Consider the following 26,711-nt stretch of genomic DNA (forward strand, 5'->3'; position numbering starts at 1 on the left):
AGGGTGGTGAAACACTGGAATGTGTTACCTAGGGAGGTGGTGGAATCTCTTTCCTTAGATATTTTTAAGGTCAGGCTTGACAAAGCCCTGGCTGGGATGATTTAGTTGGGGATTGGTCCTGCTTTGAGCAGGGGGTTGGACTAGATGACCTCCTGAGGTCCCTTCCAACCCTGATATTCTATGATAATATACATATACACCCACGCACATTCTCTCTCTCTCTCTCTCTCTCACACACACGGTCCCAGAGGACTAAAGGAGGACAAACATACTGCCCATCTTTAAAAAAGGAAACAAAGAAGACCTGGAGAATTATAGACCAGTCAGCCTAACTTTTGTACCTGAAAGATACCAAAACACATGATTAATCGATCAATTTGTACGTACCTAGAGGATAATAAGGTTATAAGAAATAGCCAGCATGGATTTGTCATGAACAAATGATGCCAAACTGACATAATTTCCTCCTTTGACCAGGTTGCTGACCTAGCAGATGGGGAGAAGCAGTAGACATGATAATAAGGCTTTTGACACAGTTCCACATGATATTCTCCTAAGCAAACTCGGGAAATATGGTCGATGTGAAATTACTATAAAGTGGGTGTATAAACTGGTTCAAAGACCATACTCAAAGAGTAGTTATCAACGGTTCACTGTCAAACTTGGGGGACATATCTAGTGGAGTCCTTTAGAGGCCTGTCCTGGGTCTGATACTATTCAATATTTTCATTAATGACTTGGATAACAGAATGGAGAGTATGCTCATAAAATCTGCAGTTGACAGCCAGCTGGTAGGGGTTGCTAGCACTTTGGAGGACAGGATAAAAATTCAAAACAAACTTGGCAGATTGGGGAATTGGTCTTTAATCAACAAGATGAAATTCAATGCAGACAAGCACAAAACTACTCTAGTTATGATGGAAAAAATAAAAATGCACAACCACAGAATGGGAAAAAACTGGCTAGGTGGTAGTACTGAAGAAAAGGACCTGGGGATTCTAATGGATCAACAGATTGAATACAAATCAAAACTGGTGCAGCTGTAAAAAAAGATATTATCATTCTGAGTGTATTACCTGGAATGTCATATGTAAGACATAGTCGGTAATTGTCCCGCTCTACTCAGCACCAGTAAGGCTTCATCTGGAGTACTTTTCCAATTTTGGTGGACACACTTTAAAAACGCTGTGGACGAACTGAAGAGCGTATCCAGACAAGAACAACAAAAAATGATAAAAGGCTTAGAAAACATGACCTATGAGGAAAGCTTAAGAAAACTGGTATGTGTAGTCTTGAGACAAGAAGATTGAGGAGCGTCTTGATAACAGTCTTCAAATATGTTAAAGGCGGTTAAAAAAAGGATGATGACCAACTGTTCTCCAAGTCTATTAAAGGTAGGACAAGTAGTAATGGGCTTCATCTGCAGCAACATCGACCAGATTTTAGGGGAAAACTTTCTAACTAGAAGGGTAGCTAAGATCTGGAATAGACTTCCAAGGTAGTTTGTAGAATCCCTATCACTGGAGGTTTTTAAGAGCAGATTAGACAAACACCTGGCAGAGCTGGTATAGATATACTTGATACAGCCTCAGCACAGGGGGATGGACTGGACGACCTCTCGAGGTCCCTTCCAGCCCTACATTTCTATGATTCTATACTATGTAAATTTGCTCAAAATGCACACAGCAGCAAGAATTTATTTTTAATGCAAATTCCCCACATGGTTATTTTTACAGGGATGTTGGGAGGGTCAGCCGAGCCTGTCTAAATGCCAGTCCATATTCTTCCCCCCTCCTTCTAGTTTCTGTTACTAACTTATTGTGGAAAAATACAGTTGCTGAAACATCTCATTACATGGGATGAGTCCATCAAACAATGTTCTTGTCAGTCAGTGCTTTGTAAATGCACTTAATGGGCAGCATGGAAATGCTAACGGGGGAAAAAAAAAGAAAACTGTCTCTCCCCCTCCCCCCAAAAATAACCAAGCACAACCCTAGTTATTTATGTACTTAAAAGTGTCTATATAATAGCAGCTATTGTAAAAATGCTATCTAGGGAGGGAGTATCTATTCCCTAAGAAAAGACCAAGAGAAAAGAAAGCTGTTGCTAATACTGTTTTGTTTGTGGACTCCCCACTATTTATCTTGTCTCACCACAGTGTTACTTGCCCAACTGGCCAACAAGATCAACTCTCACCTTGCAATCCAGTTTATTTCTCCGCTTCTATGACGCTGCCGGTAAAGTAGATTGGGATTTAGGCCATTATGTTTCGGGCCCATGTAAGAAAAGAGCAACATCAGCAACCCATTTCTACCCCATATCTCAGAGTGCAGCAAGGTTAAAAATTATTTTCCCCAGGACATTTTTTTAAATCTTGTAAGATTCCCATTGGTTTCAATAGGCATTAACTGGACCAAGCCTTCAGAAAGCAGTGAACCTCATGCTAGCATTTTGAATTGCCCTTGACTGGTGGGGATAAAGTTTTCGAGCATCTAGGGATTTGAAGGGGTGCCATGTTTAGCAGTATTGTCTGAGCTGGCTTTTATCAGTGACTAACGGTTGGAGAGATTAAGGGGTATGGGGTTCCCTTTAGATTCATGGGGATTCTGATCTGAACGAGAAATTATCTGAAAGGAGGCATTCCCGTGAGATTTCCTGCACATCCATTCCTGATCCCACCTGGAATCACTGCTGCAAGAATACATTGTCTCGTGGTACATCAGCAACTCTGCTTCTAGACCCAACTAGACACTGGATAGGACTAATCGGAATAGCCAGCTCTTTCCATCAGTAGGGCTCACAGCACTTCACAAAGATCAGTATCGTTATCCCCACTTTACGGTCATGGAAACAGAGGTACCACAAGGTGAAAGGACTTGCCCTCAATCAAGGAGCAGGACAGGGGCTGATCTGGAAATAGAATACCGTTCTCCTGAGTCCCAGTCCAGTGTTCTATGTGTAACCCGCACACCTCCTGGGTGTGGTGCTCTGTCCCATCTAGTGGCACCAAGACCACTTAGAGAGAGATTAATGAGTCTGCTCTACAGCCTTAGCTAACGGCCAGATGGCTCTTAGTGCATGCACTAGAGGCTCATGCATTTAGCTCCAGAAGTTCCGGGTTCGATTCCGCCCGCCGACAACCGGGGTCTGTTGATGTTACATATGCACTAGGCCACCCGATATGCACATTCCTCCTCATTCCTATTCAAACACAACAGAGCCTCAATAAATAAAGCAATAAAGTGTAGCTTTAAGAATGGACAAAGATTCAAGTTCTCAGAAGACATCTGAATCTGTTCCTTTTTCCTTAATGGTCACCCAAATAAAGTTGGCCAAAATCACTAATGTCACCCAAGTATTCAGGACCAAACTGTGCCCCCCTAGTTCTGGAAAACATTTAAGCACCTAATTAACTAAGTCCCACTCAAGTCAACGGCACTTAAGCACTTCCCCAAATAGGCATGCTTTCCCAAAAATCAGACTTGTGATGGAAGATGCTGGATTACTGACCTGACAATATCAAACACTGAGTCGCTACCAAACCATAGATGGACCTTTTGTTATTATCACAGTTACCATTATTAATGACCTATTGTGGTAACATCCAGGAGCCTATCTCATGGATAAAGACCCCATTGTGCTAGGTGGTATACAAACAGAGTCCCTGCCCTGAAAGAGTTTACAATGTAAGTACCATCTTTGTTCTTCCTCCTCAGCCTGTTACGGAGAATTATCACATTCCATCGTTTTTCTCAATGTGGTCACTGAATGCGTGTGCAGGGGGGAGGTTTTGTTTAAACCTTAACATAAATATGTCTCACTCTATTATCTGCAGGTACGTGAAAGAAAGAAAGAAAAAGTGAGATAATCTCTTTCCTGATGAGTTTTTCAATCCTATTTTGAAACTTTTAAGCATCTGAAGATTTTTGTGTCTCACGGCAGTTCGTTTCCTTTTCATCTTGACGTGCACTACAAAGTCTATTATTTGCATGCCTCAGCACTATGCCTCGACCCAGAACAAACACTGTCAGAGGCAGGACTGCACTTTACTGGCTTATTTATTATCGTTACAACCCAACTTCTCTCTCTCTCTCTCTCTCACGCTCACTCACACACACACACACACACACACCCTGTCATTGTTCTTTCCTCTCTGGGGAGAGACTGCCCTGCTACATAACCCTTTTCCTAGATCCTGGGGAGATGTGGGGAATGTGCCAGCTACACTGTAATTTCAAAGCACTATAATCAGTTCTGGGGTTTCACTTCATCGCCTCTGAGTTCAGTGAGATCAGTAAAAAAGTGCCCTAGCATGCTAAACCACTCTGCCAACTCAAATTACCTGAATCTAAACCCATGCCTGTTCTGAATGATCTTTTCTCGCCAGTAACGGTACTACGTGGCTGAATTGCCTGGACACTAAAGCGATAATGCTTTAGATTTAACACATTACATTTAAATTAAACAGGCCTAGCACTTCTTTTGCCTTTTCAAGGGCCATCATGCAACTATCAATCTTACCATCATTTAAGGTTTGTTGGAGTTGGAAAAATCCACAGATCAAAACACAAATATTTTAAACAATTGAGACAGATCCTGGATCCCCGAAGTGAGTCTCTGAGCCCTTCTAATATTCATAGTTGATTATTTATTTAATTAGATAAGAAAGGAAGTTGCTAATAAATCCACACACAGGTCTGGCAGAAATTAAAAAAAAAAAAAAGCCATTTCCTTCCAGCTTTGTCTTTTCTTGTGCCAAAAATTTATTTATTTATTTTAATTGGCATGTGACTGGGATAGCAAGGCTGGTTTTGTGGTTACAACACTGGTCTGGGATTATGGTGATTTGGTTTCAATTTTCAGCTCAGCCAGAGAATTCCTGTGCAAACTTGGACAAATTACTTGATCTCTCCGTGCCTCAGTTTCCTTCTGTGAAATGGAGACAATAATGTTCCCTTTCTCCCATCTTTTGTCTGTGCTGTGTATTTAAATTGTAAGCTCTTTGAGGCAGGGACAATTTTTATTAAAGCCATGTCTACACTGCAGACTTATACCAGGGGTGTAAAATGGTGTGATCCCCGGACAACACAGCTGTGCCAGCAGCAGCCAGTTGTGTGGACACAACTATGGCAGCAAAGCGGTGCTTTTACCAGTATAGCCTGTTTTGCTCCGGGGCGTGTTTTTATCATATGGTGCCAAATGCAGCTTTGCCAGCGTAGCTGCGTCCGCCCGAGAAGCACTTTGCTGGTGTAGTATACCAGTATTCCTGTCCCTGTAAAGTGCTCTTACTGTAGACGTGGCCTATGCGTGACTACCTAGTACAACAGGATGCAGATCGAAGCTGGGGCCTGTAGGTGCTACAGCAAAATACTAGAAAATAATAACCCCACCACTGACATGCATCAGCGCTGCATTGCCAGCTACTTTGTTTAAGAAACCTTAGTGATAAACATGTCCTATTACAGTGCAAAAAGTACCTCGACCAAGCTCCCCAATCACAGATCTCTAGTTCCCTGAAGTACTGTATCCTCTGCCTTTTAACAATGTCTTCAGAACACGAGCAGCCATGTTGACACAAATTAAATAGACTTTATACTAAGTGACCTGTGTCAATCTGACTGTAAATTACACAAAAGCAGGGGCCATTCGGATGACTCCATCTCAAATCAAATCCCTCAGTCAACCTATTCTCCATATTCTCCTAGCTTGTTCCGCTGTTACGTTGTCTTGTCATCACGCTGTTGAGTGCAATCCAAAAACCTCTTTAAGCTGTTTTCAGGTACTATATTCTTATGTTAAACAGGAACACAGATATAACTGGGGAGCGCCAGAAAGGCCTTGTGATCCATCAAGGCTTACCTTTAATAACCCAAGGAAATCTTGTACAGATCAGCCTAAATGCCTTCCAGGTTAAATAACGTAGCTTTTGGCAGTACATTTAGGATCCCTCCATTTCCTTAAAATTTGCGTCAGCTCCCTTTCAAACACTGTTTTACCTCTATTGTTGCCTTTGCCTATGAGCTTTGTTTAAAGAACTCTTTGTATGAGGAAACTTTGCCTGAATTGTTTATAATTTTATCCTTTTTTCCCTTGAGTACTTATCCCTTCATGTTTATGAATAAGTAACTGTCACGAAGAAATTACTGGCATCAGTCAGCATCTTCCATTTTCTCTTTTCCATCTTCCAGCCCCCCTACTCTTTCAGATCTTTCCTTAATATTCTCCTTCTTCGAAGCATTTTCATTCTATAATTCCGCTACTTACCCTGAAATAAATCAGTGGAGTAGAAGTACATAAACGAATATACACCCATTTTGACCAGAGCCACATTTTTTCAAAACTTGAGTGCCTAAACCTAGGCACGTTAATCCACATTTCGGGCTTGTCGGGCAGGAGGTAACTGTCCCAATCAGGACTGGTGAGGCCTCAACTGGAGCGTTATGTCCAGTTTTGGACACCACACTTTAGGAAAGATGCAGATAAATTGAAGGGACCAGAGGAGAGCAACAAAAACGATAAAAGATTTTGAAAATCTGACCTAGGAGAAAAGGCTTAAAAATGGCCATGTTTAGTCTTGAGAAAAGAAGACCACTGAGGGGAGACTTGATACCAGTCTTCAGATATGTTAAGTGCTGTTATAAAGAGGATGCTGACCGATCGTTGCCCGTGTCCAATGAAGGTTGGACAAGAAATAATGGTCTTAATCTGCAGCAAGGGAGATTGAGGTTAGATATTAGGAAAAAAATCTTTCTAACTATAAGGATAGTTGAGTATTGGAATAGGTTACAAAGGGACAGCCAGTCACTGGAGGTTTTTAAAAACAGGTTTGACAAATATCATAGGGATCTGAGACTCTTCTTCAGGTCCTTGTAAACTCAAAAGCTTGTCTCTCTCACCAACAGAAGTTGGACCAATAAAAGGCGTCACCTCACCCACGTTGTCTCTCTAATATCCTGCGACTTACACAGCTCCAGCAACACCGCATACAACGTAATTCCATGTACCTCAGTGAAGCTACAGTACACAGATTTACACAGTTGCGTCTCAGCCCTATAATCCATAATAAGGTAAGGCCATGATGCTGCACAATGGAATTCTTGTTAACTGACTCGAATGGCGCAGGACTGGATCCTAATGAAAAGGAGTTGAAGCTGGAAACCTCAAACTTGGCATTTTTTAAAAACTTAAACTCAGACTAAAACTTAAAAATTAAGCCAAGTTTGTTAAAAAAAACCCCACAAAAAACAAACAAAAAACAGTTCAGTAGTTTGAATGTTATAGTTTCAATTTGCCAGTTTTACACCCAGACATTAGAAGTGTTCTATGTCTTTTTGTAATGCATTTTCACGATGCATTTACTAAGGGAGCCTGAGGACAGCAGGCCAAATTCACCATTGATGTAAGCCCAGCGCTTCAATGGGAATTGTGTTTTGTTAGTGCCTCATAGAAGTTTCTCAGCACAGTACACGATTTTGCCTTTAAAATTTCAGGAAAAGAGCAGCAAATGAGAACTGACAATATATTACTTTGTTCTGACAATCACAATGGTAACTTACATCAGCTATTGAATATCTGCTTCCTGATAATCCCAAGAAAAGTGAATATACAGTGTGCAGTTTGTGGATTTCAGCACATAACAACTGACAACACCAATAAGCTCCCTGGAGGAAGAGCTGCCTGGAAGAACTATATATTATTTTGTTTTATTTTGACACCCCTGCACTCAGGATGATAGATCTGAACGTATATTAGAACTCACGTGCGTGTGCAAAGATGTTTGTCTGTCAAATACCAGAAGAAAGATAAAGCATCAAAGCAATTATGTTTCTGATTACACAAAGGCTGTAAAATAAACTTCTTTATACAAATACACCCCTGCGATGCAATGAATGAATGGAGAATCATATAGGTCGGACAATGGAGGGGATCTTCATTTGCAATTTTTATACCCTATATATGTTTTGTAATTGGATTCCTTGTTTTCACTTTGCAAATAATAAACAAGTAGTCAATGCAGCAATACATTATGTCACAAAGACTGGGATGTCATCCTCTTTTTATTCAAATATCTTACTGAAACAACCCTTTCTCTTACCACTACACAAGATGCAAGACAATGTAGATTCAGGCTCAAGGATTGTTCCTTCAGGAGCTAAAAGGAGCAGCCGGATGGGCCGGATTCTGCTCTCACTCATCCCAGTGAGAATCAGGAGCAACTCTGAGGAAATCAGCAGAGTCACCGCCTGTCTAAGATTGTGTGAGAGCAGAATTATCTTCCTAATCCTCTCCATGCTCATGTTCGGTCAGATCTCTCCTTAGCATCCCATAATCATTATAATTCAATCAGCGTTCAATGTTAAGGTCAGAGAGCAGATAACCCCAAACATTTCACCATATCTGACTACGTGATCTTATTTGACATTGGGCATTCAACTGATGTCCCCATACACCATCTAATTAGCCCCATTAAAGGGCTTTTAAAACGTGTTATTAGTTCAAAGCAAACTTCAGGAGTTAAAAGGGGATGCACAGAGTTCATTGCAAGAGTTGGTTCAACTGAACACCTGCAGGACATACTAAGCATAAATAATAATACTGAATACTTACATTGGACTTTAAATCTTCAAAGTGCTGTACAAAGATTCATTAGCTAAACAAACTCCCTCCCCCCCCCCCCGCAAAGAGTTCTCCCTGGTCATAGTTTTACATTGGAAAAATATAAATCTCATTTGAATGTAAAGCCAACGGACTTACCACGTTGAGGTGTGCTTCTCGCAAGCTAAGCAGGCCTATGCTTCTTCAATACACGGCTGGGCAACCGGCAGGTGCTTCAGGGAAGTGGTAGGGGTGATTCTGCAAGTGATGCCCTTCCCTCTGATTCAGCACAGAATCACTCTGCAGCTGTGTCCTTTTGCATAACATGCAAGACAAACGTTCTTACCAGTCCCGCTCATGAAAGATCCATAAGCTCGACTTTTGTTTTAATGCGTTCCACTGCGTAGGGAGCTATGTCATGAAACAACTGACAAAACTGAAGTCTGCTTTATGTGGGGAAAACTCTTCAGGTTTTCATTTAGACTTCTCTCTGGCCTCCTCTTTTTAGAGCTAGGAACTCACTCAATGGTCCTTTCCTGTCATATGAGTATAGGCCTAATCCTGCTGGAATAACAAAGAGTCCATCTCATAGCCTCAAGCACAGCACTGTGATCTTCTCTTATGTCTCCTTTCACACTGTACACATCCTCTCCACATATTCCCAAGGTGGCACTGTCTCTCCACGTAGCCAAATCTTCCTGGTTACAGAGGCCGTGAGCTCTGTGTCAAGGTACAAGTCAGTTTCATCTTCCGGCAACACAGCTTCTGGAAAACAAAGGCCAAGCATGAAGCTGGAGATGTTATCCTCATTGGCAGATACTGTCATTAAAATCATCGCCTCTCATTTGCAAGGGGATGGCCATGACAAACATGAGACTTAACAGGTTAAAATCTACTTGTCAGCCAAGTGTCTAACTTTGTAGCTCAGCTGAAGAGTCTTTTATAAGAAAACACCTTCCCATGGCTCTTTTCAGCGACCTCTCACAGTTGGAGCTTGCAGTATTATGTCTCCTCCTTGCATATGCTACTTAAAGGAAGAAAAAGTTCTTACTTCTGTAACACATTAACACATAGTAGTTTATACCATTTCTTCCTCCCAGCTCACGTTCAGTTTGTAGACACTGACAAAATACATCAAGGGACATAATTGCTAGCTAATAGCTCCCAGTAATGTGCTAGCTCCCTCACAAATTAGTTTATCAGATTCCCTCCCTGAAGAGTAATGTGTGTGTCATGTCCCCTTTTAGTGGCCAGCCCGCACACTAGACAACAACCAACTACTAGTGTCAGCTGGTGGAGTTCCTCCTTAAACTCAAGTAGTAAAAGTCCATGCTTTGGTGCAGAAGGTTCAGGATTCAAACTTGCGGATGACATAATTGAAAGTGAGGGGTCAGCATGTTTGCAAATTAGGTGCACACGCAATGCAACAACACACAGAGGAGTAGGACACACTAATAAAATTACACCTGCATAGCACAGATGGATCCACACACAGTCTTCTGTATTAATTCTCTGCCATTGATATTGTTTTCTCCCCCACCCCTCCACAAATCTACTGTACTATTAATTCTCTGCCAGTTTGACATTGTATTTCCCCAGTGCACACTTCCCCATTGCAGCTTATCTCAGCCCACTACACAGGGCCATTCCCACAGGGTGAAATTCATCCCTGTACAGAGGTCCAGCACAAGCCCCTATGTTCCACTTAGGTCCTATTTTGAGAGCTTAAACAGTGCATAGAGCTTGTGCCAACACTCTACAAAGGGTGTCTGCCTATGTTTTTCCCTTGCTTCTCTTTACAAAAACTAATGAATGACTTTAAAAGTGTCTAATTGCATCGTGCATTTAAACAATACCCCCTAAATCGCTCGCTCTGCCACCAAATAATGAAAGAAATAATCAGGCAGTGTCAGCCCATGCCTACAGTTAGAGGCGGGCACATTACATAGTGTCTGGAGCCAAGGGAGTGCAGTGAAATTGATGGCCTTGTCGTTGGCAGGAACTGAACATAAATTCAAAGCGGGAGGAGGGGAGGGGAAGGCAAGGAGGAGAGGAGAGTCTTCTGCCCAGCTATGGTTAGGCTTTTAACTTTAGCTTGCTTAATAAGTTAAACCACAGTTTTAGGTCGAATAAAATGTTTTGTTTGACCCAGAATAAAAAGCTCAGAATTGAAATGAACATTTCAAAGCATTCTGAATGTGCTCATTTGGAGTTCTTTTCCTTTTTCAATAAAATTAAGGGAAATTTTGAAACAAAAGGTCGTTTTGAACTGAAAAAATCAAAATGTTTTGTTTCCAAAATGTCAAAACAAAAGGCTTCGTTTTTTGGAATGTGTTTGTTTTTTTCCAAAACTAACAATATGATGAAACTGATAGGAATTGCAAAACAGTGTTCGTGTTGCTGGATCTGCTTTCCCACCCCTCCACCCCCCACCCCGCCTTCTCCTCCAGAAGGAAGTTTCAATCAAAAAATGTCACCCAGCACTTGTCCTAGTCTAGGGCATCCTTCTTCTCAAGCCCTTAAATTGGCCAAAGTATGGGTAGGCCTACACAGGAGCACCAGAGGGGAGGGATAGAGACTCGACACCCCTTCATTCATTTCCACCGAGCAGCCAATATTGGAGGCTTCCTTGATTTGTCTGCAACAGCTGGGGTGCACATGCAAAGGGGCACTTAGTACCGTCGTCACTGTTACCTGGCCTGGCCTATCATTCTGATAGTAAAAAAAAAAATATTTAAAAAAAATCAAACCTAGAACTCACATTCCAAAACAAAATCTTTTCTATCTGAAAAATGGATTTTTTTGTTTTAATTTGGAAAATGTCAAAATGAGATGTGTTTTGATCATTTCAAAATGTCTTCAGGTTTTTTTGTTTGTTTTTTTTTCAAAAGAAGAAATTAGTCAAAATTGGCCCTTTCCCATAACATTTCAATGTCAATGAATCAGCATTTTCCAATGAAAAAACATTTCATAAAAAAAGTTCCCAACCAGCTCTATTCTGCCTCTTTTGGTGTCTACCAACTAACAACAAAAAAGCCCTGCATTCTCAAGCGAAGTCGTTGGTGCTGCCTTTAATTACAGCCTGATTATTCTGCAGTGCAGCCTTACGTGGCTAATTTGGCAAACGCTACAATTCCCTTCCCTCATTCTAGTGTGATTGCTTGAAATTCTGTGATTTCTTCTCCACAAGAAATGTGGATGTCGAGCATCAGTGGTTACTCACACTTCTCCCTTGTTTCCATCTCAGCAATGTCCTTTTCAAGCACCAAGGGAGTCACCCTCTATGCCTGGTGCAGTATTGACCCCACCCTTGGATTTGAACGGGGCACAATGGACCAGCTGCAAGATGCAGCTGCCCATGGTCTCTGAACAGCCTCTTCACCGGAGAGGATTGGGGCCTCTGCCTCATCTAGCTCCGTCACCCTTTGTGCATCAAACTCTTTGATACTGGTACTTTGTACCTCTCCAATGCTGCCCATGCCAGAACAGATGAGGGAATTCCCACTTCTTGAACTGAAATTTAAACTCTGAGAAATGCTGCAGTTCACTGCCAGATGAGGCTTTAGCAGAGCTTCACAGCCGCAAGTCTACACCGTCCATATTAGTTCTAGAAATATCAGAGATGGGCCTGAATCAATCTCCCTTCTTCCCCACCCTGTCAATTCAAGCCCTGAGGAGCTTCCAGTTAGAAACTAAACTTGAATGTTACAGATGGCTTGACCTCTGCTGGGGCCCAAACCAAAGCCCCGATCCAAAGCCCTCTGAACTGTGGAGCAGTCCACATATGGAGATAAACTTTGCAGCTCAGGCCCAGCTCTGATAACTGGAATCCACCATTTTCAAAAGCACCCACTAATTCTGTGTACCGCTATCTCAAGGTGCCTATAACCTGGCGCGCAGAGGGCCTGGTTTTAGTGCCAGCACCATCAGTTGAAGTTAGTAGGAGCTCCAGGTGCTCAGCCCCTCTGAAAAAACATCAGACTCCAGGTGTCTCAAAATTTAGTACCCAAATTAGTGGATATTTTAATCATTTAGTGACCAGATGGCCCAAGCCAAGCTAATGGGAAGGCTTGTACTGAATTCAGTGGGAGATGGATCAGGTCCACGTCTGTGGTTCTGATCTGTGATGCTCCTGGTCTTCTCTTGCTGGATGTGATAGTGACACAGGGTTGATTGCTGAGAAAGCAGGAGCAGCACGGGACCAGGACACAACGAGCCACATTTTCCATTAAGATGGGTACTTCCCAGTGACTGGCATTGACAGAAAGGGTGTGTGTGACAGCTAGCTGACCAGCCTGTGATGACTGGCATCCTTGGCTGATCTCCTATGGACCACAACTTCTCATTGCATTCTGATCTCCTGACATCAAAATAATTTCATCAGCAGCACATCATAGGCTGGCTCAGTATCAATGAGTTACAGCAGCTGGCTGGCAGGACCCTCTCCCCTACTTTCGGTTGCACCCTCCCTGGGGTGCTGCTTAGGTTTGAACAATAGCCAGATTTACTAAAGCTCTTCTGAGGCCAGATAAACTTGGGCCTGTCTGGAATATACCCCAGCAGAGATGCAGTGACATCCTTGCTCCTCTCTCAACAATAAGCCCAGTCCCCAATTTCACTGTGCTGTGCTAAATAGGTCTTCTTGTCTCTTTTTACCAGTATGGTGGGCTGGCCTCTCCTTTTAGGGATTCCTCTGTCTATGCTGACCCATGGCTTTCCTTGGACAGCATGTGTCAATTGCCACTTCTTCCTGTGCACACTTCAATTTGCACTGTGAGCATACAGCGCCATGCTATGCAAATACAGTACTGTATGTTGGCAGAAGTGGAGAAGTCAACATACAGTGGAGAAGCCAAAGGCTGAATGGTCTCAGAGATCAAAGTACCTTTCCATCCCTGGAGGTGGCCTTCCAGGCCACCGATGACTTCCATTGATGGGGTTCTTTTCGTCAATGCTTTCTTGCAAGATGTATCCAAGCAGCAACTAATTAAGAATTGCTGTCAATCTATCTGCGCAGCATGCCAGATGAGAACAGCTTTATTCAGGGTGTTCTGGCATGAAGTCCAAAGCACAGTTCAAATATTTAGATCTGTAGGCTAGCACTCCTTTCATCTTCACATGCGCCTCTTTCCCTCTGACAGCAGTGCTAGCAAAATAAGCACTAATGTTCTGACTCGATCTATCATCTTAGCGTTTTTTAACCCGTTATTGTAGGTTGCAAACCTTTTCCCCCAAACCACTAGACTGAGGTTTAATCAGGGCAAATTGAGCAGTGGTTAATTTATGAGATGCATGTCTGGCTTTCTCTCACCCTCTCTATATTCATCAGCACAGACAGTTTAGCCATTATTCTGGATCTTGATCATCTATAGTGACTGGAGTAGTGAATAAATAATTCGCTTGATACAAGTTTTGTGAAGGCTCCCAAAGCTAAATATCTGCCAAACTGTTTTCCCCTTTTCATTATAGGTGGTGCATTCCATCCTATGCACTGAATGAGGCAGGGATATATATAATATTTATGTCCTGATATGTGTGTGTGTGTGTGTATTTCAAACCAGAGAGCATAAAGTTCCTGTGTGTGTGGGGGGGGAAATTATGTGATTATGGCAGAAAAGACAGTATCATAATGCATCAGGAAGCTGAATTAAAGGTTACATGGGCAAACGTGTTTCTGGCATTTCCTAACTTTTCAGTATTTGACTTTGCAATCGTAAAAATCTTTTTTTATGTAGAGCTGTGGGTTGTGTGTGTGGGGGGGTGTTTTTGGGAGGGTTGGTGGGGGCGGGGGACATAGAAATATGCTGCTGAGATGAGCTGGGACATCTTATTAATGCTAGCCATTGTCCTCCAGTCATCAGTGGTGGCTTGTATTAGCACATGCCCAGCTGGGGCCTGGAAGACACTTCTACATATGCAATAATCCTCATGTAAAAAAAAAAAATTGCATTTCAAAATAGTCGGGACACGAGCAAATATCAAAGCACAGATTCAAGAGTCCTAGCGCACTCTAGGGAGACAGCTCAATCTGAAGTGCCCTTTAGGTAGAGCCCGATGTCTTTGATAGTTCACCATATTTGATCAAATAAACCTATTGATCCTTAGCATGAAAGTTCAGTACAGGCTATCAGTGCTGCAGGAGTAGTACAATAAAACCCTCAGTCTTTTTGATCTCTGCAAAAGCATTTCATCTTGACATTTGTTAAATATATCAGATTGCTTAAAATGAGAATAGGGTTTTAAAAGCTTACTGGAAAACGAAAGCACATATTAAAAATTCAACTTTTACATCTGGTAACTTTCACTTTGGGTACTTTTCATCAACTGTATTGCACAGCCAGATATCATTATCCAATTCCATTTTAAGCAAGATGGTGAAACCTAAATGGATTTCTAAATATATATGCATAGCTTCATTCTTACAAGTGCTTTGTAAGAGGGTTTATCAGCTTCTGCACCTTCTCAATCCATCAGTCCTCACGAACACCTTATGACCCCCGTCACCTCACAATGGGAATCTGTACAGGAACAAGAGTCTATGCTAAAATTCCAGAGAAGCACTAGGACCCAAATGGCAATGTACTTGGCAAATAGAGGGAAGGAAGGAAGGAAAAGAAAAAAATCAATAATCTGATGCACTGCATGAGTCAGGGCCAAACTCTGATCTCAGCAACACCCCAGTAAATCCAGAGTAAATACACCGAATTCATCACAGTTACCCTGGATATGTTCAAGTGTAAGTGAGATTAGAAGCCGGACCCATGCATCTACACACACACACACACACACGTATATGTAGTTAATTGTGATTTATGAAAACCATAGGCATCAGACGATAGTAAAAACCAAAATCCTCAATAGAAAACAGCAACCAAGTGTCTGAGCCAGTCCCTCACACTGAAAACTTCTACCTCAAAAAATGGAACCACCATTAATTCTCCTTTCATTCTTTATTCAAGAACCCAGAGGGAAAATGACAGGTTCTGCAGAATGCCTGGAAACCTAACCAATCCTGGATCTGGCGGACAGAGGCGGGGAACCCAGTCCTTTGAACAAAATACGGAATTCCAACAGCCACCTCAATGTATGTTAACTGGGTTGGAAGTTGGAAGGGACTCCATCTCAAGCACCTTCATTGATCTCCACTGAACACAGCCTATGGCGGCATCATGTAATGAGTAGAATGTGGCAAAATTTTCCAGATAAAACTTCTTTTTGCTGAAAAATGCAGAGTTGGGTTGACTGCAACATTTTGCGAATTCATGTCAAATTTTCCAAAATAGTTTCAATCAACCCCTCTCTCTCCCCAAATTCCCAAAAAAGTTTTGTTTTGACATTTTCCAAATGACTTTTCATTTCATCTTGTACTTCAATTTTATTAATTTGTAAGACACCTCAAAAATGAAACAAGATTTATTTTGGGGGTTGAAGAAAACATTTCATTCAACCCACTTTTTTTTTTTTTTAAACACATTTTTGGTTATCCCTTAAATTCACAAAAATGTTGTTTCGGGCAGACCCAACATTGATTCTCCCTCCCCACTTCCCAATTTCTCAGTTTGGTGGCCAAACTGGTTCTTCACACAACTCTAGTAATGATTCCCAACTCCCGTTCCCCATGGGTGATCAGCAAGGACTGACCTGTGGGACCATCCGCACTAAAAGCAAAGTTTCTAACTGCATGCTCTGAAGGAGTAACTTCATTATGAAGCAGCTTTAGTAGACTCTTATCCTTTTCATGGGGCCAAGCTACTAAAGGAGGGCAAAGATCCATTTTCTCCTACTGAGTTACAAATCAGAGAAAGAAGAAGTGTACGTGCAGGGAACATAAACAGCTCAGCCAGCACGTGTGGTCCTAACTATGGACTAACAGCCATACGACAAATTATATGCATTGTGTACCTTTCACATCCTCCCATGCACTCTGTCCACTAACCTGTCCTTGGTGAGACTACTCCTCACATCCTAAGCCCCTGCTATGAAATAGAGGTCCTTTTGCTTAAAAAGAACTAACTACAAAAGCATTTTTCTTCTTCCTCTTCCCTTCAAATATGGATCATGTGAAACCATGGATAATAATAATAGCACACAGGCCTGAGGTTTAGTACTGGCAATATTCAGTCCTGGAACACTGGCAGATTTAAGGTTCAATATCTCATGAAACCTAAAGGGTAGAAACACAGGGCCAACTTCTCAGCTGGAGCAAACCGATATAGTCAATGGAGCTACTCTAATTTACACCAACAGAGGGTCAGGCCTATAAATCTGCATCTTTTGAGAGAACAGGGATTTCAGAAACCTCTTTTGGTTTAATATCAGACCCACTCAAACCCTGAGGGAGCATCGTTCTTGTTGCCTTGGTTTGCAATCTGTAAAAAGAAGAGGGAGAGGAAAAAATAGGATTAAAACTATGCAACGAGTGGGTGGAGTGGAACAGAGACCGGGAGACACTATGAAAAAAGGCAAGGAAGAGGGAACTGAAAAATAAATACAGTGAGATCTGATCTGTCTCTACTTTGCAATAGCAATTTCTCCTGAACCAAGATACTCCACTGCAGGAGCATGGGTTGGCCCTTATGGCTGCCTGATCTTCTGTCCTGAGCAGCTCCATCTCCAGCCCCAGACCTGGCGTGGCATCCTTTGGGCTGGTCTAACTTAAAGACCATTGCAATCTGGCGTAAGGGCCTGTTCACTCACTGGGGAAACGCTGGAGTGCAGCGATGGTCCAGCTACTCCTCCTACACCTTCCCTACACAGAAGTCATGCTGGCTTGGGGAATCACATGGGAGCCGGAGGAGTTTTCAGAGAGCCAATACCTGAACTGTAAGCAGCACAAAAGAGACCGATTGTGGAAGAGAAGCTGGCCCATTGACGCCAAATCATGTTATTTCTGATTCACACTGATGGTCAGCAAGAATAGAATTGAGCCCATTAGCTCTACCATATATTGAGCACCCCTGGTGGCAGCCTTGCTCTGGAGGCAGGGGCTGGTTCTATCCCTAATCTGTAGCACAAATTCCTTCTTAGCTAGAAAAGCCCAGTGTATTACTACTAGATTATCAAGTCACCTTTGGAAACAATTGGGTTTAAAATTACATGGGGGGGGAGGGGTAGTTCTCTATGATTCAGTCTGTTTTTTAACCCCCCTGGAAAAATAGCACACAACCTGGTACTCCAGGAGGCTCCTCGCACCATTAGGAAAAATATCTGAAGCTCAGGAAGGAAAAGTTGGTGAGTAACTTCAAGTGAAAGTGGGGTTTTTTTTTTCCCCCTTCCGGTCAGCATACTAGAAACCCTGCTGAAGGACATAAACAGAGAGATCAGGCTGAATGACTGAAAACAGCAGCACTCAGGGGAGAGAAGGCCAAGAAACAAGAGAGAAGAAAGATTTTTCTTCTTTCCTTTAAACTAAATTTATAACTCTGTGTTGGAAAGAACAATCAAGAAATTGCTTTCAAGACGAGAGAGAGCAGGGAATTGGGAGCACAGGGGGAGAGAGAAAGAGGCCAGAAGAATATTTTAGGAAATGGTCAGTGAATTCGGTTCTTATGAAAGTTTAGCAGCAAGGCAGAAATTTTCCCCTGTTCAGGGGGCTAGGGCAAAGCCTATGCAACACTAAAGCCTCACAGAGTTTAAAGGGAATGTAAGTGGTGTACGAAGCCCATGCTGTTCCCCTGTATCTTGGTAGAACTGGATATAGCCATGCACAGGACACATGGAGGATTTTCTCTGAGGTGCAAAGCACTCTAGATCTGGATTCTGCACTAGGACCCCCTTTTCCACACTGAGTCCACCTGTGGACCCCTTCTCTCATCTAGCCAAGATCTAGCCAGAACTCTGCTCCCTTTTAACAGCATGGGAAGGGTAGGATGATACTTCAATGTGATGCCTAGGTTGAGAATCGCTGCTCTAGAGCATCTCCTAACCCTGCAGTGAAAGGGCCAAACGCAGGGGTGGGAGCACAAATGTTCCAGCCATGCTGATGCAGCAAGAATTGTATGGGGAAGAATTGGCAGGAGAGTAAGAAGGTTCAGCAAAAAAAAAAAAAAAAAATCCCACAAAAAACCCCCCTGCTGCCCCATGTCCCTGGAGCAGCTGGGTCTGCCCATGCCCTGAATATCCTGGAAGGGGGAGGAAAGGTAGCAAGTTATGAACTCCCCTCATCTCACCAGAAGATAGCTATTGATAAAGAGGGCATCAGGAGTTCTTCCCTGGGGCTACCCAGCAGGAGCATTGCAAGCAGCCAGAAAGGTGGCTGTCTCAGAGGTAGCCCGGCAAACATGCAATCTGTGTGGCCAAAGCTTCCAAGGGTTCTTCAAAGGTAGCCTTAAGGAGAATGCATCGTTACAGTTTAGCCTGGAGGTAACAAGGTCTGCAGAGTGGTGCAGAAATTTCACAGGGAGCTCAAGTGAAGCAAACAAAACTAAATAAACCCTCACAGTGGCTTCAAGTTTAATTTATTTATTTATGTATTACTGCGTTTTAAGAACAAAATTCACCACAGCCCCTTCACACAGCTTAAATCCTTCTACTCCCATTATGGAGCACAAGACTCCATGCTCCACTTAATTACTTCTTAATCCTCTACCATGGTGCTTAAAGAGGGAATAGGACCCTCTGCACTGGGGTGAATTAGACCCAGACAGGGCGCAAGCACAACTGGAGAAAAAAATCCGTACGAGTAAATAAAAAGCCTTGAAAACATTCTGCAAAATTCATGAGGCTCTATTATTAATTATTTCTATTACAGTAGTGCACAGACACCCCCACTGAGATCAGGACCCCACTGTTCTAGGCACGATAAAAACACACATTAAGAAACCCTACCTGTTCCAAAGATTTTATAATCTAAATAGCTCCCTATTCCTTGGACCACACTGCGTCTATTGGCAGCTTTGTGAGGGGATAAGCTGATTGGAAGCAACTAATTGTGTCATTTTTAACGGGTGTTTTTCTTCGGGGATAATCCTTTTCCATTGTTGCTTGGCTGTCTTTGGAAAAGCTTAGTTGGAGATGATACTGTAAATCTCCTCTGGGCAACGTTCCTAATCTGTTTATTATTTTCATGCAAGAGTATAGCCCTGATACGATGCCGGACGCCACAAAAATGCTTAATTATGTTATTTCCCTTGGTAGGGGGAAAGGAGGAAGCATCAAAGCCATTGTGAAAGCTACAGCATTGACAATGGAGAACACACTTTTGATACAAGACGGAGGAAGGCATTAACAATGGGAAATAGGCCCTATTTAATGGGTCAGTTTTGGTATCGGAGGAGATTTGGAAGATTATTTTGGAAATACGACCGAGACGTGATTTTAGTCCTCCTGGACAAATATGAGAGGCAATTTCCTTGCCTGAGAATATGTCCATTAGCTGACAGCAGGGGATGCAGCATTGTGCAGAGGTATAATGCAGCCCTCCATTATCTGAATTTAGCTGTTGGGAGGTGGGTTGAAAAATAGTGCAGAGCCTCTGCTGTTAACATTTGCCTGTTGTTCTGTCCCTTAGTTTCACTTCATTACTGGCTCCTATCTCTATTTCAACAACGATGCCGCTACCACTGTCCCCAGTTTGCACAAAATGCTGCCAGCCAGAGTTCAAGGAAGGAAATAAAGGGAAAAGGCAGAACATATAAAGTCTGATTCTTCTCTTCTGTTGGTATAAACCAGGAGTAACTCTGTTAAAGCCAGTGAGATTCACAGGTATGAAGGGGAGTGAATCAGGCCTATAAACATTCAAAGAGCCACAGAACCCGAGTGGTCTCCACAGTACAGGATGGTGTCAAAGGGAAGATTCATAAGGTGTTGAGTTGGGGTTTTTTAACTGAATGATCCTGCCGTGCTGGGAAAGTCACATTCAGCGCCATTACAGATTAAATGGCAATTTCCACTGTGCATTCCAACAACTGCCATTCCCATCATGGTTTTTATTTGCAGAGCTGCATGGGCTTTACCAACATTAATGAACCCAGACACACACGACCCCCTGAGAGGTAGGGTAATAGTGGTGTGGCCATTTTACAGATGGGGAATGGAGGCAAAGAGAGATTAAATGACTTTACTGTAGATCACGCAGAGCTGGGAACTGCACTAAGGTCAAGGTTAGCCTTGTTCAAAATTACTGGATGACTCCCGTTCCTCGAACCACTGCAACTGAGAGGTTAACTTAAACCCCTCCATTCCATTGTACTGTTTTTTATATCTCTGTTATATGAGGGTTTTTTAATCTATCAATCAGTCTCTTTTAGGTACTTATACAGATAATGTATTTATCCTCACAACACCCCTGTGAAGCAGGGCAGTGCTATTATCTCTATTCTACATACGGGAACTGAGGCTTAGTGACTGGCCCAAGGTCCCACAACAAGTCTGTGGCAGAGGAGAGACTTGAACCCTAGTCTTCCAACTGCTAGGCCAGTGTCCTCGTACTGGTATAAAGCTGAATTAATGAAGAATCAGGCTCTTTAGACTGCCATCAAGGGGCAAAAATTCCCTTCTTAAATACGCACTATGGATCTGCATTGCATATACTGCACTTATTCCCTGTGCAAACTTTCTACCAATATCCATGGAGAGTACACAAAAACAGTGCATGAAACAGAGCATAGTTCTAGCCTGCTGGGTATTGCTCTATGACCTCACATGTGACTGGAAAGAATTTGACTAGAGTTGATTGCAAATGCTTCTCCCCCACTGCCCCCCTCCCGCACCAGGAAAATGTTGATTTTTCTTGGAGAGAGAGGTGGCAGTTCAGAGGAGGCCCTGGCTGTGGTGCATCCTGGAAAATGTAGTCCAGTCAGGGAGGCTCACCCACAGAGGGGAATGAGGACATGAGGCAACCAAACTACATCTCCTGTGAGGCACAGTAACAGCCTATCCAAATTGATATTTTCCAGGGAGGGGAATCAAGATTTTCCATGGGAACCACTTTTCATGATCAGTCATGTTCTGTCAGAAACCCAGCTTGCCACCAAAAAACAGTTGACAGAAATTTTTTGACAAGCCCTAAATTTGCCAGTAACTTTTTGCTGCTCATAGACTTTAGACTCATAGACTTTCAGGTCAGAAGGGACCATTATGATTATCTAGGCCGACCTCCTGCACAACGCAGGCCACAGAATCTCACCCACCAACTCCTGCAATGAACCTCTCACCTATGTCTGAGCGACTGAAGTCCTCAAATCGTGGTTTAAAGACTTCAAGGTGCAGAGAATCCTCCAGCAAGTGACCCGTGCCCCACGCTGCAGGTGAAGGCGAAAAACCCCCAGGGCCTCTGCCAATCTGCCCTGGAGGAAAATTCCTTCCCGACCCCAAATATGGCGATCAGCTGAACCCTGAGCATGTGGGCAAGACTCACCAGCCAGATACCCAGGAAAGAATTCTCTGTAGTAACTCAGATCCCACCCAATCTAACATCCCACCACAGGCCATTAGGCCTATTTACCACTAATAGTCAAAGATCAATTAATTGCCAAAATCATTTTATCCCATCATACCATCTCCTCCTCCTGTGGCACTGTGTTCACCACTCCAGAACACACCCACGCAGATCTCACTGGATATGATTTTTGTTTCACACTGATGTAATTCTGGAGTGACTCCACCAAAGTCAATGGAGTTACATCAGTGGAGGGAATGGGAATCAGGTCCATTTTCTTTAGTGGAAGGTGTGCAAAATTTTAGCTATTTGATCACCTTGACTTGAAACTGAACAGCCACAAAACTAGTTTTTTATTTGGATGTGACCAGGAATAACTATAAATCAAGCTTTGGAAAACTTCACTGCTACTCTTTTTAATGGCTGGACGGAATTGCTGAGCTCATAAGATAGATTTTATGACACATCTCTGGAAGGGCTCCCCCGCCTGTCTCTCTCTGCTTTTTTAAAATGCTCTCGTGTATTGTTTGGGTCATTTTAAGTATTGGAAAGCACAGGTCAATGGTTGTTAGAATTTTCCACACAGTAAATAAAAAAAAAATTCTTATGAACTCAGCAATTCTGTCAAGCACTAAGGAGAGTATCAAAGGAATTATTACAGAGCACCAAGACACAGACAGATATATGACATCGTCCATCACAAAGTGCTACGACTCACTTATCGGCCCTTGCAGGGTTGGACAGAATTGCATTAAGCAGGTTTCACTTGTTCAGTTTGCATAGATTTTGGAGGGTCATGATAAGATATGGTTACTTTTCCCCCAATAGCTATCTTTTGTGCATCTCCTTTCTCAAGGCCTAGTTCTGCAAGGTGCTACCCAGTGACTCCGCCAAGCCCTCATCTCCCTTCAACCAGCCATAGGAAACACAGTTCCCCCCACCCCATGAACAATTAAAAACCTTCAAAAAAAAGTTACAGCAAATTTCCAGTTTCCATTCTGAATCAAAATTTGTTTAGTTGCGATTTGAATCCATTTTGTTGTTTTGCAACTCCAAAATATTTACTGTAATTTCAAAATTTTCCATTGAATAACTTCATTTATAAAATGGGGAAAACAGCACTGCTGTGCCACACAGAGGTGTTGTGAGGATAAAAACATTAAAGCTTCTGAGGCACTCGGGTATTATGGAGCTCGGTCCATGTAAGTACCTTAGATAGGGTCCTCGCACACACTTTTCCATGTGAAAACATGGGCAATGCCAATACTGAGCTATTCTGGCATCAGACAAATAGGTGAAAAGTAAGTGGTCCCAGCTCAGTCACAGTTAGAGGCAATCTTGGTGCCACAGAATGAGGTAACTTTTGAGGAACAGACATCCTCATTATTTACGGAGGATGACCTAAGACCGCATGCTCTCCCTTATCTTCTGTCGTTGAGGTGATGCACAATCTTGGGTTGCTCTCAGATCTGTGCCTACACAAGATGGGCACCCAAAAAATTGAGGCACTTATTGTCAGTAGCCTGTTTTGAACTTGGCAGCTGAAGTGACTCACTCAAGGTCAGTAGCAACGCTGGGAATAGAAACCTAAGACCAGAGCAGTTGCAAAGAGGAGGACAGAATCAAGGGCCATGAACTCCCAGTGTGACTCTGTGGCCAAGAGGGCTAATGTGATCTTTGGATGAGTAAAGAGAAGAACCTTGTGTCAGAGCAGAGGCGTTAGTTTACCTCTGTATTTGGCACTGGTGCAACTGCTGCTGGAATCGTGCATCCAGTTCTGGTGCCCACAGTTTAAGAAAGATGTTGATAAATTGGAGAGGGTTAACGGAAGAGCCACGAGCATGATGAAAGGGTTAGAAAACATGTCTGATAGGTTAGATTCCAGGAGCTCTATTTAGCTTAACAAAGAGAAGGGTAAGGGGTGAGTTGATTACAGTCTATAAGTACCGACATTGCGAACAAATATTTAATAATGGGCTCTTCAGTGTAGCAGAGAAAGTATCCAATGGCTGGAAGTTGGAGTTAGACAAATCCAGACCAGATAGAAAGCATGAATTTTTCACAGTGAATGTACTTAACCCTGGAACAATTTATTGAGGGTCATGGTGGATTCCCCATCACTGACAATTTTTAAATCAACATGGGATGTTGTTCTAAAACAGCTGTTCTAGGGATTATTGTGGGGCAGTTCTCTGGCCTGTGTTATCCAGGAGTTCAGACTAGATGATCACAATGCTCCCCTCTAGCCTTGGAATCTATGAATCTAGGTTACCCTGTGCCTCAAGGCCCATGGCATTAGTATTCCAGAACAAATTAAAATAAGATACTGTATTTGTTGGCTATCATCTTCACAAAAAAGAAATGTACTGAGAAGCTGTGGATAGAAATAGCATCAGTTATTATCTGCACCCTCCTTTAAACATTACTAGAGCCCGCACGTTACTAACAGGCTGAGTAAATGAAGGTCAGGCCACAGAAAGATGTCTGCACTCACTCATCATGTGTAGTTTGGTGTGGCACAGCGACTGTTTGCATCAGGAGGCCATTTAGTTCTATTGTTAAGTAAGACTTGAGCTTATCACGTAAGACTTGACACTACAGTCCAGAAACAGAGTTGGTAGGACTGCCCGCCCTGCTGTTGGGAGCAGATATCCTTCTGATCCGACACTGTGGATCGGTTTTTGAAGGGTAAAAAAACCAGTGAGCCTTCAGTTGGCTGTGTCTGAAAACAAGAGAGAAAAATCCAATTGCCGTGTTGGGTATTCCCCTTTCCTCATCATAGACTCCAACAGCTCAGATCTTACTCAGTGAAGGGATTTATTGCAAACCACTCTTTTCTTTTTAAATGCACTTGGTGGATTAACCAAAACAGGATACTAAGTGTATCTACATGGTAACTACTGATCTGTACATCAATGGATAGAGCAGGGTGGCCAACCTGAACCTGAGAGGGAGCCAGAATTTACCGATGTACATTGCCAAAGAGCCACAGTAATACGTCAGCAGCCCCCCATCAGCTCCCGCCCGCCCCATTGCCAGCACCTCTCGCCCACCGGCAGTCCCACCGATCAGCGCCTTCCCCTCCCTGCCCACACCTCCCGATCAGCTGTTTTGTGGCATGCAGGAGGCTCTGGGGGGAAAGGGGGAGGAGCAAGAGCACGGCAGGCTCAGGGGAGGGGGTGGGAAGGGGTGGAGTGGGGGCAGGGCCTGTGGCAGAGCCAGGGGTTGAGCAGTGAGCACCCTCCGGCACAATGGAAAGTTGTCACCTGCAGCTCCAGCCCCAGAGCCGGTGCCTAGACAAGGAGCCGCATATTAACGTCTCAAGAGCCGCATGTGGCTCCGGAGCCCCAGGTTGGCCACCCCTGGGACAGAGTATAGACCACCACATTCCACTGATACTGAACAAAACAACAGCCCGATCTCTGCAAGCCTGGCATACGCCACTAGTCCTGTCAAGCTTAATTGAGATCTGCCATGTGAACAATGATGGCTCCCATGTGTAAGGTTTTGCTGGATTGGGGCCAAAATAATCTGTCTGTTTCTAGGTGGCGCCAGGTACGGAGGTGGGGGGGCTCGGTTTAAAAGCCTCACACCGTGTTGTCAGAAGGGCAGGTGGCATATGAGGGCTATGCTCTATAGATATTAGACCACAGTCTGTAATGAGAGCCAGCCCTTTGCTGCTCTCAGAAGGCTCAAAGAGGTCGGGAACTGGTTAGCAGAGAATTCCCCTGTCAAAAGGGAACTCCCTGCTAGGGTACACGTGCGGATCTGAGCCCTGTGCCTTTGCAGTTGGCAAAAGGGGAATGTCAGGAACAAACAGGAGGCAGGCAGTGGCCATGGCAGAGCTTCACTATATCTCTACTCCATGGTTATAGGGTTCAGTGACACTAATTAGAGCTGCAAGGAAGTTGGCCCTGAGAATCAGGGAGCCAGAATCTCTCCCTGACGCCCCAGCCCTACTCTCCTGCACTGAGCAGAGCCCAGCTGCAGGAGAATCAAGCCCACCATTTGCTCCTCCAATTTGCCTCCCCTAAATCGGGAGTGAAGCCACTGAAGTAGGTGGAGTTAAATATATGTAAGAGGAGACGCAGTCCTTCCTGGATGCATCCAAATGAGGATTTATTGAAGCTATGACGGAAGCTGTAGGATGTAGCATATATTACAACGCAGTCTAGGGATGTTCCTGCAATTTCAAAAGGATGATGAAAAGATGAAACCAAATCCAGCTTTAGCAGAGGATCTGAGATCCTGCAGCACCCAATTTAAATCTGCGTGGGAAAATTTTGATGGAACTGCTTTCTGTAGAAATGCTATTTCATCAACACCAACATGTTTCACAGCACCATGGCGATTTCAATGACATTTAAAAAAAAAAATCAAAAAATGAAGCATTACAATGGCGTTGAAAAGTTCTGCTTCAATGTTATTGGAAAGTTTAAATAATTCAAACTATTCAAAATGAAAAGTCGTTTCTGAAACAAAAACATTGACTTTTTTTTAAATACCAAGCTCGTAAAGAGATTGTTTTGATGATCACAGATTTCTTCATAATATTCCATAGGCAATTTTGAATTTTTTTCATTTTCATTCCAATGCAGAATGAAACTCAACTTTGAAATCATGGAAGTTCCCGCAAAATGGGAAATTTTGGTGCCACCTCTGTATTTGGCACTGGTGCAACCGCTGCTGGAATACTGTATCCAGTTCTGGTGCCCACAGATGAAGAAGGATATTGATA

This window comes from Natator depressus, chromosome 26, assembly GCF_965152275.1.
Source record: "Natator depressus isolate rNatDep1 chromosome 26, rNatDep2.hap1, whole genome shotgun sequence".
Classification (NCBI taxonomy): Eukaryota; Metazoa; Chordata; order Testudines; family Cheloniidae; genus Natator; species Natator depressus.